We start from the raw sequence: 11,382 nt of genomic DNA, 5'->3' as shown, positions 1-11,382 counted from the left end.
GAATAGCTGGAACCAGGTTAGTTGAGAAGTTACTGTAACCTGAAGTAGACTTTCATATCGAAATAGAAGGCACATCTAAAGCAGTAACTTACTGTAACGTACCCCACTTTGCAGTAGGCAAAACCGGGCACGATGATTTCCAGAACGAGGATGGAAACGGAAAGGAAGCGACGCTTCCCATCATCTCCCCCTGCCGCGGGACACCGCGGGGCGGAGGAGCGTTCGTGGTGCAGGGGCGGCTGGGGCCGTTCCGGGCCCTGCTCTGCCGCCGGCATCGTCCAGGAGCGCCGAGGCCACGCTGGCCCAGGGCCGTCGAGGGAAGGAGGAAGGCGGCGGCCCCGCGGGCGGCCCCGGGCAGGGCTGTGCCGGGGGCTCGGCGCGGCTGCCGCGGGGGCGGAGCGGGGCGGAGCGCGGCTCCCCGGGCCGCTGCGGGCAGCCAGGGGAGGGAGGGCCCTGCGGCCGGTGACTTCATGAGAAGGAGGCGGCGGCGGCGGGAGGTGGGTCTCGCTTTCCGTCTCCCGGTGCCGTCTGCAGGGCGGGAGAGAGGCGGCCGCTGCGCCGGGCAGCGCGGGCGGGGGACAGCGGTGACGGAAAGCGGCAGCTGGGGGGGGACGGCAGCGCTGGGTTGACTCCCTCCCCCCCTTCCCCCTCCCGGCCGGAGGAAGATGGAGCTCGGTTAGTGAGGGCTTGCGGGAGGAGCAGCGGGAGCAGGTAAGAGCTGCTACTCCTCCTCCCGCGGCCGGGCTGCGGGCGGGCCGGTGTCATTGGCACAGGTGGGCCCGGCGCTGCCGTGTCCTTGCCCGCGGCGCCCCGGCCGCAGGAGTTCCCGCTGCGCGGAGCTGCGGGCGGACAGCCTGAGGGCAGCGCCCTCGGCCGCAGCCCGTGAGGGCAAAGCCGGGCGTTCAGAAACGCCCCCCGCCCCGTGCCTCGGGGTGTCGTGGCGGGGATGCGGGTAGGGCTGTCGGCTCTGCCCCCGCCCCGTCTCCCCCGGCTCATTGATGAGCTCCGGGAAGGGCTTCTGCATTGCAGACTCGCTTCGCTCCTGCATTCGCGGAGCAGCCTGCATTCAGCCTCTCAAGGAGCCTGTTCCCTGGCCGGGTGGTTCGGTACTGCTTGGGCAAGAGGCCGATTCGGGCAGGTGGGATGTCCTTCTGTGTTTCTTAGACCATGTCAGGACATTTGGGAGGATTGACCTCATTCGGTAACTATTAGATGTACATATGATATTTGTTCTTCTGAAACAGCTACAAAAGGGTACTGCCTGGATTTGTGGGGATAACGCTCATTAGGAGTTCACAGGGTGCAGTGTAGTGCAGTGAGATATAACATGTATATAAAACATAATGCAGCGAAGCACACGACCTTACATAATCTAAATTAAAAAAGCTCACTACCCCTACGCTTACCCTGGAGGTTGTAGGAACATGTCTGTTCTAAGCGCTTTCTGGGGACTCGTTCGGTACCTATCTGACATAAAGATACAGCCTGCCCTATGAGCCAGTGCTGAAAATAAAAGGATAAATTGTTGACTACTTTTGCTGTAGTTCTGTCACAGTAAGTTCCTCGTTCATGGTCAGTGTCTCGCACACACAGTGATATTCATGGCTACATGGGCATACACAGCTCCCACAGCCAGAGGGAATGGTCTCTTCTGTTGTCCCTTGGATGTGTCTTTAAATTGACCAGCTAAAACACTGTCATATTTTAATAAACTCTTGAGGCTTCTCTCCTAGGCCTGAATAGTGCTGCATTTTCTAGCATATGGATATAAATTTGATGTAAACAGAAAGAAACCTTTCACTCTTTTCATTTGACCTTCACCATCTCAGACAAATACTCAAAACAAATGATCAGGGAAAGTATTTTGGAGAGGCCTGGTTTAAAATATGTTGCTGGTTGCAATGTATGCAACTCATATCTAGGGTGACATACAGTCAGTGTTCTGAGCTCTGTATCAAAGGGAAGTAATGTCTGATAAATTTGGCCCACATTTTATTTTAACTCAGTCCTTACAGATGACATTGACTTTAATAAAGGTTGCTATGGCACAGATTTAAAGCAAATTGTATTAAGCTTCTGGAATTGAAACTGCTGTTGATAGGAAAAGTGTTGTTTTGTTATTTACAATCTGTTATTAAAATATGAGTGTGTTAGCTGTTAAGGCTGGATCTGGCTCTGTTTTCTGCTGTTGGTGTGAATTGACTAAATTGTCCCTTTCTATGGATGGAGGCCAGGTTTTTCCCTGGTATGACTGTGCTGCTCACGCAGGGGCAAGCTAGACTTTTCCCATTTGAATCTGGAATATAGATGAATATCAGTGCCTACCAGCCTCTGGAACACTTTCTATTGCAAGGCTGCATGCTTTTGCTGAAGCTGTAAGGTTGGTGTGGAGTACAGAACCTCTGTGGGCTGTGCGTGCCCACACAGCAGCAGTCGTGGTGTGACGTGGGGTAGCAATGGCACCTTTGTGAGTTTGGCTCTTTTGTGATACTACATTTTCATGTCTGTAGTTTTTACAAGAAACTCAGTCATCTTCAGGACAGTTTAATTCAGGTATAATATAATAACTGTTAAGGGAATTAGACTGGGTAGGGATCAGGTCTTAGAGTCATATTTTTGCATATGTATAGTGCAAAAGCAACTGATTGTTTGCTTAATAATAATGTATCTGATTTTGGAAAAGGTTTGTTTGGGGTTTTTTTTTGCCAATGGATTATAGAAGATTGTAGTCTTGGTTTAATCAGTACATATTCATGTAGTGGTGATGCTGGCTGGATGTTACAGACTCCAAGGAAGCATGTAATGAGCAGGTAGAAATGAATTTAGTCCTTCCCTAGTAAGCTTCACTCTGCATCTTTCACTGCCCTGGCACATCTCTCTTATTGTCATGTTGGCAGACTCAGCAAAAAGGCCATTCAGTGAATGGGACTCCAGGTAAGGCATTTCATAGAGCTGTGCACATGCAGGCTCTGAACACTGATGGTACTGGTGCAACCATTGTGCTAATTGTTGTCATAGTTGCCCTTCGTGTTATTTATTTAAAAATTAGGGAATCTATGTTTTAACCAGCACTATACATAGAACATCCAATTTAAATTAAAGCTGCATGTTTTAAATATAATCCCTGTGGTGTTTTCAGATCATTTAGAGTCTTGTATGAATTCATTATATCTGTGTTATTTTGGGGAGAATGTTTTTATTGACTTTGTTATATACTGCATAAACTCAAGAATTAAAAAAAATGTGTATATCATTGTGCTGTCACATACGGTTATTTTGCCTGTTCTTGCCTTTGGACACAGTAACCCTCTGTAGTCTTCACGGGAGGAGAAGAGCATTTGCGAAGCATAATTATGTATTGAGTTATACAGGAGAGAAAGTTGGACCTGAGAGAAGGAAAGGACCAAAGGAACTAGCAGAGTGTTTGTTTCCAGACAGTCTACACCTCATATCTTGCAGTTTTTAATGAAGTCTCCTTCTGTTTAATATTTTCTGCATTTCAAAAACATAGTGAAATCTAAAGCTCCTTTTGACTCAAATTTTGTAACATATCTTGGGATTCATATTAAGTAAAAATTAAACATGAAATTAAACATAAACTTTAAATTAAGCAAATGGTAAGCTTAAAATACCAGGTGCAACTGTTATTAAATTGAGGACTGAAAATAGAAGAGGCTTTGTTGTTGTTGAAGATTTTGTATTCTACTGGTTCATTTATCACTGACATGACTATACAAGCATTCATAGATATTTAGACTAAAGCATGGAGCTAAATGGTATGTGGACCTGCTAAACAAATAAATCAGGTTGCCCTAATGAAAAAGCTGGGAGATTAACCTGGCTGCTTAGATGGTCTGAAAATTCAGCTGTATAGACTTATACAAAAGTAGTTTACCAGTTGAGGTGTGGTAGAAATATTGCATGGATATTATATTTCATTTTCCTGTATTTCTTTATCATTGTTTTCCTATGGCAAAGCAGACACAAAAGAGAAGTTGAGTAAGATGGCAGAACTCTTCTCAAATCGTAGGTGGTAATTGATTGGTTTTAAGGGCAGATTAATTAGTATATACATGTAAATGTAACAGTACAACACTCTCACTGTCAAATATTTTCTAGACCTTTTTTTGTTGTCTTTCCTCAACTACTGACCCAAGGAAGGAAAAACTGTAAATCTGACAAGCGTGGAGGTACTGGAGGTATGAAAGACTTGACTTACTGTTCTGTTTTCATATTGTTCTCCTAACATCACTGTTTTCGTGATTATTTCTGAGTTTAAGCAGTTTGAAAAGACAAAGCTAATTGTGATGTATTTAGAGTCTCATTCTCAGTTTACTTAAGTTTCTTATTCCTCTATTTGATGTTGGTGCTGTCTGTTTTAGGATGCTGTTATACCAGTGATTTTTAGCTATAGTGCTTTGCTGTAGTGTTTTACTGTGGATTGTTGACATTATCTGTATTGACACAATAGAGATATCAATACAATATCTGTATTGACATTATCTGCAATATTGACATTTTCTGTATTTATTTAATATCTCTTGGATGGACCTTTTGAAAAGCTTTAGGCTTGAAACAAAGAATTTGTTTAGCTTGCTTACTAGCTTTTATTAAAAGGGTTTATAAATCCATTTATTTAGAGTAACTCAGCCTTTTGAAATATGCTTTCAGTAAAAAAAAACCCAGAAATCTCAGGACAAAAGTATGAATTTGCTCTAAGTTAGTTTGAGAAATTATTTTCTTATGTGTTTTATAGACGACATGAAGGATTGGTGTTGCTGGAAGTATTTTTCAATACTTGCAGGACATTTTCCAGGCTGAGCATATTTGCAAATGCTTCACAATATATTTTGTAAAATTAGAATGCTTCCTGTTCTACATTGAAAATTCCTTTGGTCAGAACCCTGAGATTTGCTGCTCTCTGCTCACGATTTCAGTCTTGTATGCAATGCTTCAATTTAGCCTGTACACAGAACAAAGTATGGGGGTTTTGTACAAAGGGTAACGTAGCTATTTTTATTTGTCAGTGCTTTGCAGATACTCAGTTCTCTACAGTGATTTTTTTTTTTTCATTTGCACATTCTCTTATGATCTGCTGAGTAATCATTTGCATTGAGTAGTTAACCAAAGATGGGGCAAAACCCATGTAGGAACTGGGCAAGCTGTAGAAGAATTTTCATTCTCATTTTGGTCACAATGGTTGTATTTCCACTATTGTTTTCGGAATTAGAGTAAGGAACACTGAGAACTTGTTCTTTAATTAGATGCTTGAAATATCACATTTCTAATCCTGGTGTCTGCTGACATTAGTGGCCTCTGTCCTATGGAAATATACAAAGTGGTTACTGCTCTGTGTGCCCAGGAGATGTAATACTGTGATGTTATCAAAAATGTGTTCGAATGCCTTTGATTAAAATGGCTAGCTGCCATGGTGATAGTGCCATAGAAACTGGTAAAATCATCAGTGCCTATTAGGAAATCTGAATGAAAAATTCTTCTCTAGTTTTCTGTCTTTTATGTTTCAGCACCTAAACAGGAATGAAACTCTGCTGATGTTGTATTTCTGATTGAAAAACATACTGAATGAATTCCTTTGTATTACACAGCAGACCGGGCTCAGGTTGTTGTATTGGTACTGCTGAAACACTAAATGCATGAGTGACTGACAATTCAGTCATCCCACAGATGACTTCTAGTCCCAAGAACAAGGGCACTGGGGTAGGAGACCTTTCTTACAGAGCTGCTATTTATTTTCATGTCACTTTACTTTTCTCCATTGTATTTACTTTCTAAATAGTACAAGAAATATAATTTCCTTCAAAAGCACTCTTCAAGCAAAGAAGGGCTGTGACTGTGTCCCATAGCCAGTGTCTACACAGACACAGCACAGCAGTGGAAGATCTTTAATTTGGGAAGCCTGACTTTGTAAGGGTTTTATCTGACTTGAACTATGCAAATCTTGAGTACAAGAGTGCCCAATAACGTCATATAACACTAATATCTTTACTGGCTTAGCTTTTCTCATCTCTTTTGGGATCTATTGCAACAAGAAACAAGGTGCAAGAAACAGTGCCTGGCTTGTATTGCTCTCTGTCTCTGGTTGGACTGGGTCATTTCACTGTTGCTGATTAGTGACTCTGTAAGGTACTTAGACCCCGTTGGAAATTGCTAGGCAAGGATATGGGGGGATGAACACAGATGTATCTGACTAGCTATATACTGATTAAATTTCTGTGCAAGCACTTATGTTGCCTGCAGAGTTTGAGGTAGTGCAAACGAGCTTTTATCCTGTGTTAAATAGTTTTCCCTCTTAGAGCTGAGATCAGCGTGAAGGACAGTTGTTTGGTGGTGGTGAACTTGAGTTTATTGCTTAGATTTATCCTGTACTAAGCAGCAGACAGTACAAGAAAACACAGACTATCAAGCTGTACTCTTAGATACAGAGATGATAACACACTTTCTCTAATCAGAATAACATACTTACCTGAGAACAGAACCCAGACTAAAGCATTGCAGATGGATGTGTCAGGAACAGTTTCTGCCATCCCTTAACAACTGCCCATCTCTTACCTGAGAATATGTAATATCCCAGTAGCTTCTGTTTTAAGTCTTGGAGCTGTTACATTGTCAATTCTTAGGAAGAGGAGGACATACAGGTGTATTAAATAAAATTATGGTAATGAGACAGGATTGTTTTAGTGTAAATAAAGCATTGATTTAACAAAATATAATTAAGTGTGAAGCAATGAAATCACCTCCATGTCTCTCTAAACAACTCTTTACATATTTGTCTCTGGAAAAGTACAGCTGGTTTAAAGGAAAGACAGAGTATAAAGGGAAGGCAGATTTATGTAATTTCAGCAGAAAGAATGACAGAATATACAACCTGTAGATAAAGTTCACATGTGGGAAAGATTCAGTTAGAATGGCGTGTTCATCTGTTCTGCCAAGTACAGCTGAGTTAAGAGCTGGAGACAGGCTTCCTTTCAGAACAAATTAACAGAAGAACATATAATGGAGAAAGGCACGAGGATAAGGTTAAATAAAACCAGGTTGATACACTGTTTGCACTTTGCTAAATTGAGGTTGTTTGCTGGTAAGAAATTGCCATTGAAAAGTATCCGTTTTCATTACCCTGAGTGCCGTGCATTTACAAGGAGGGGATTAAAACTGGAGATTGTGAAGTTAAACTGAAAATTCAAAATTTAAATGAAAAATCATGAGAGCTGAAATGGTTTATATCAATGTTGGTGTGTCATGTTTGGTTTTCCAGCAATCATAAAAAGCAAGGTTCAAAATAAAACTATGGGAAGGTGTGCCAATGTTAAGTTATTTAGGGTGGCATTTCCAGGTTTTAGTGATGGTTTTCCACAGAGATTTGAGGCCCTATGAGCTATTGTCACAGCTTCTTATCGTGTACAGTTTTGATATCTCAGGATGCAGGTGAAGGAAAATTACATATTCTAATACTGGACTTTTTGCAGTAGTACTTCTGTACTGAAAGAAGACCTGTGTGAAGGAATGAATTTTTGACCCTTGTAGTTGGGAGTGTCTCAGTGGCTGACGAGAACTGCAAAAGCCAAATGTTTCTTATTCATAGACAGTTTATGTCTTCAGGCTTCTTTATATGGATGCGTATGAACCTCAGATGTACAGAACTCACATCTGTGTTTATAATTGAAGTTTTCTTAGATGTTTGTGTTGTGGTTCAGTTCACTGTTCAATTCTTCAAGACAGAGTTTCAAATAAAGTAGGAGAAGTTGCTTGCACTCATATGAGTAATCCTCCTTTTCTGAGAGGCAGCCAGAAGTGCTTTGCTGGTTTGCTCTTTCTCTCATATTTCTGTCACTGTGTATAGTCACACTTGTATCTCTCTGCTCTGGCATTCCAACCTGAGCATGCTTAGTAGATAAGGACTGTATAACAGTTTTGGGCAGGAAATACAAAGGTAGCTATTCATTAGTGTATAGTCAGGATGTAAATACTCAGCAGAATTTAATCAGGATTATTGAAAGGATGTCTTTTCTTGGCAAGAATAAGAGGAAACAAAAGGCTGTGAAAAAATGTTATATGAAGGTTCTCTTAAGAAACCCCATGTAGAGATCTGTATTATCTCCTGGGCAACACAGTTTACATTTTTATAATTCTGCATTGTTCAAAATTTCTTCTGACATTGACAGATAAAAGCCCATGCAGAAGAAAGAGCAGCATCATAAATCCAGAGCTGTGTTGTTTGTAACAATAATCACTATGTTATCTCTCTCTGGGCTGCATCATCTTTGTAACAGGAGATACCTGTTTCCTGTCCCTTAATCCATCCCAAATGCTGTTTTCTGTTCCTTTACCTTTCAAAAGGAAGATCCCTGTGATTGGCAGAGGAGGATGTGTCAAACAGTGGCTAGTAGTTGGAAATTAAATCTCGGTACTTGTGACTGGGAGAATAATAATAATTAATATTAATAACAACAATTAATAAGAATTTTGTAGTAGGGTCCAAGTCTATTTGAACTGGTTTTGTGGTTAAAAACACATGCTACAAACTATTAATTACTTATTACACATGGGGGAATCTTTAAAGCAAGCCTGTGTCACTCACTGACACGTGCCCCTCACTGCTGTGGTGTGTTGCACATGGGGCTTGGTAGCACTCTGACTTCAGAAAGATGATATTCTCCTGTCTGCAGATAAGCATTATGTACTCATCCTGGAAAACCTGATGCATGTGCTTCCAGTTGAGGTATTGCTGGCTGCTCCCCCTCAGTGCTAATGCAGATCAGGTGCTTGATTATGAGCACACAAAGCTGCAAAGTGTAGACCTCAATTAGCACAGAAATATAAATCATTACCATTTGCTACCACCAGGAATGAATACTCACTCAGCCTGAGCAGCTCAGTTCTAAGTGTCTGGAGTTGATGACATATTTGCATCCAGGTGATAATCTCTTGACTTTCTTTGATACAGAATTTGAGAAACAGAGCTGTTAGCATGTTCCTTCCTCCAGTTTTGTGTCCTAAAATATGCTTTACATGAGAAATGGCCCCTTCAAGAGCTATTCAGTTGTCAGATTTCATTCCACATGCCTCTCATATTTAAGATTAAATATTTTCCTATCCAGTATAAATAGAGAGATATGTACTCATGAGAGAAGATATCTCTGAAACCTTTTGGTTATCATTAAATGCATCTTTACAGAAAGAAACGTGGAATATCCTTCTTTGGACTTCATAATTAAGTTTACTTCCATAAAAAGTTGTTTTATTTTTGTGAGGTAAAGTTTGGGAGAGCACATAAATTTACTGTATATTTTGGGTAGAAATAGTCCTATGGCTTTACCCCAGTTAGTTTCCTACAGAGACTATAGTAACAGGTGTATGTATGTTTTCTGTGCACCATTTTTTCTTCTATGTGTCTGAGACTTATCAGTAGAAGAGAAAATGATTCTTTAACAAATTCCTTGACAGTCAAGCTGCTATGCTCGTTAGGAGCTGGAGAAAAAGAGGTCTGGGGCTTTAAAAATGCAACATCTGTCTGCCCTCTCCAGGCCACTGAAATGGGCCTTCTCTCCTAGTAGAATAAGGCCAAAAAATAGCCTTGAAGTTGTGGAGATCTGAGTATCTCTGGCAGAAAGTTACCTCAGAGAGAATCATTGTGGCAGTAAAATACATTTTGAGCTGAAATACTAAAAGAGTGGATGGACAACAAGTGGATTTAGTTCACCGCTATTACCAATAATCTGTTCAAACCCATAAAACTGTCTTTTACTGTCAGAGAGCTGCAGATTAAGACCCAGATATTTTAAAACACATCTCATGACTAATATCTATGAAAAAAAGTCTATTTTGAGCCATTTGAAATGATGCCATGTCAGTATATTCACTTTTGAAATGGGGCGAAATGTAACTGTATAAAATAGTTTGCCACATAGGTGTGATTTCTGGTGATACTTTATCTCCAAGCCATTTCTTTCTTGGATATGGCTATAAAAATATGTTTAGGGAGAGGAAGAAAAAAAGAGTAGATTTTCATGAAACCTGTAACTTCATCACTATTGTGTTTTTTGTGGTCTTAAGAGCAGCTAATTTTAAAAGTGTTTCAATGCTGTAGAGTGAAATCCTGAGATCTAGATGCAAAAATGTCTACTAAGTGAAAATCTAATTATAGTATCTTGTGGTTATCTTATTTGTTTTTATTGCTATAGCATGATAAATTTAACCTGGTGTTAATTGTAGTTTTGTAATTTGAGATAATGAGCACTGCAGACAAGGGTTCACCAAGTGTTGTGAAGATGGAAATGCCAAAGCGGAACTTCCCTGTCTGCACAGCTGTTTATGCAAAGTGCGACCTTTGTTTGATCTTCTAGCTGAAGTTACAAAGCAAATGAAATGCAGTAGCTGTAGGTATAAAACTTTATGTACACAGTCATAAGGGACTTTCACTACTTTCAAAAGAAAAGGTTGTGGAAAAGGTAGTTGAAGACTCTATGGACGTGTTCTAGAAGCATGAGTTACTGTCAAATTGCAAAAATATTTGCTGAAAACCTGTAGAAATCTTTAAACCTTGTAAAATTATTTTCAAGTAGGAAATTAGCTAATCCTTCAGTAATTTGCCAGGGAAGTTGTGTAGGGTGTTTTTTTGTTGGTTGGTTGGGTTTTTTTAATTTTAATTTTTAGAAATTCCTAAGCAGCCAGGTAAATGAAACTTATGGTCTGTTTAATAAAATATCTGGATGGAGAGAACTGCTAATAATATGCAGTTCTCCTTCTTTGAAAAAGTGTTGCTTTTTCACGTTCCCACTGTTTGCTTGGCTGGAATGTAGTGGTGTTACATATTTGTAGATCTAACAGCCCTTCCTCAAGCCTTGCACTGTAAAATTGGGTCACTGCATATAATGCATGTTAAATAAGATAAGAGAGTTTGTTGTATTTACAGAAAAAATTAGCAGCAGGATCTCACAGTATTTACAGGTAACATATTTTGGTTAAGAATAAGCACGTTTCCTTTAAATAAATTACTAGCCATTCACAAAGTGTGTTCTTCTGGAATCTTTCTCTGTGTGTAAATGGCTCAGGATTCAATAAAGTTGACCAAATGTAGCAAAAAGCAGACTATAGCTCTAACATCCAGTGGCTTGATAGCTCTTTTGTTAATGTTTTGCAATAGCCCATTTAAGTTTTATGTGTGAATAGTTGAGGTAAATCTGATTTGGGATTTTTTTTTTCAGAGGCAGATTAAAATGAATTATTTTATATCAGTAGCCATACAGGAGAAAATTGTTTCAAAACTTTGCAATGCTCCTTGCCTCAGTTGAAAAGCTGACTACAGGTGCTTAAGAGATCACATGATTTCTTTTAATTGTATTTAAGCTTCTAGGTCCAATGAAG

At 40.3% G+C, this 11,382-nt stretch overlaps 1 protein-coding gene across 4 annotated transcripts in view; it reads left to right on the top strand.

Annotated features, from left to right (window-relative positions):
• Window positions 1–429: 429 nt before the first annotated feature.
• OTUD7A (OTU deubiquitinase 7A) overlaps window positions 430–11,382 on the top strand; it is a 98,984-nt gene continuing 88,031 nt past the window's right edge. For 2 of the 4 annotated variants that reach the window (XM_041469220.1, XM_041469216.1), the window contains exon 1: window positions 533–711. The gene's annotated coding sequence lies outside the window, so the exon portion shown is untranslated. Of the gene's footprint in view, window positions 498–532; window positions 712–4,119; window positions 4,200–11,382 lie in introns of those variants that run through there. The other 2 variants (XM_041469217.1, XM_041469219.1) reach the window with 2 other exon arrangements.

The sequence above is a fragment of the Pyrgilauda ruficollis genome, unplaced genomic scaffold (assembly GCF_017590135.1).
Source record: "Pyrgilauda ruficollis isolate IOZ18807 unplaced genomic scaffold, ASM1759013v1 scaffold23, whole genome shotgun sequence".
Lineage (NCBI taxonomy): Eukaryota > Metazoa > Chordata > Aves > Passeriformes > Passeridae > Pyrgilauda > Pyrgilauda ruficollis.
The sequence above is the reverse complement of the archived record's forward strand: the minus strand, read 5'-3'. Positions and strand labels throughout refer to the sequence as shown.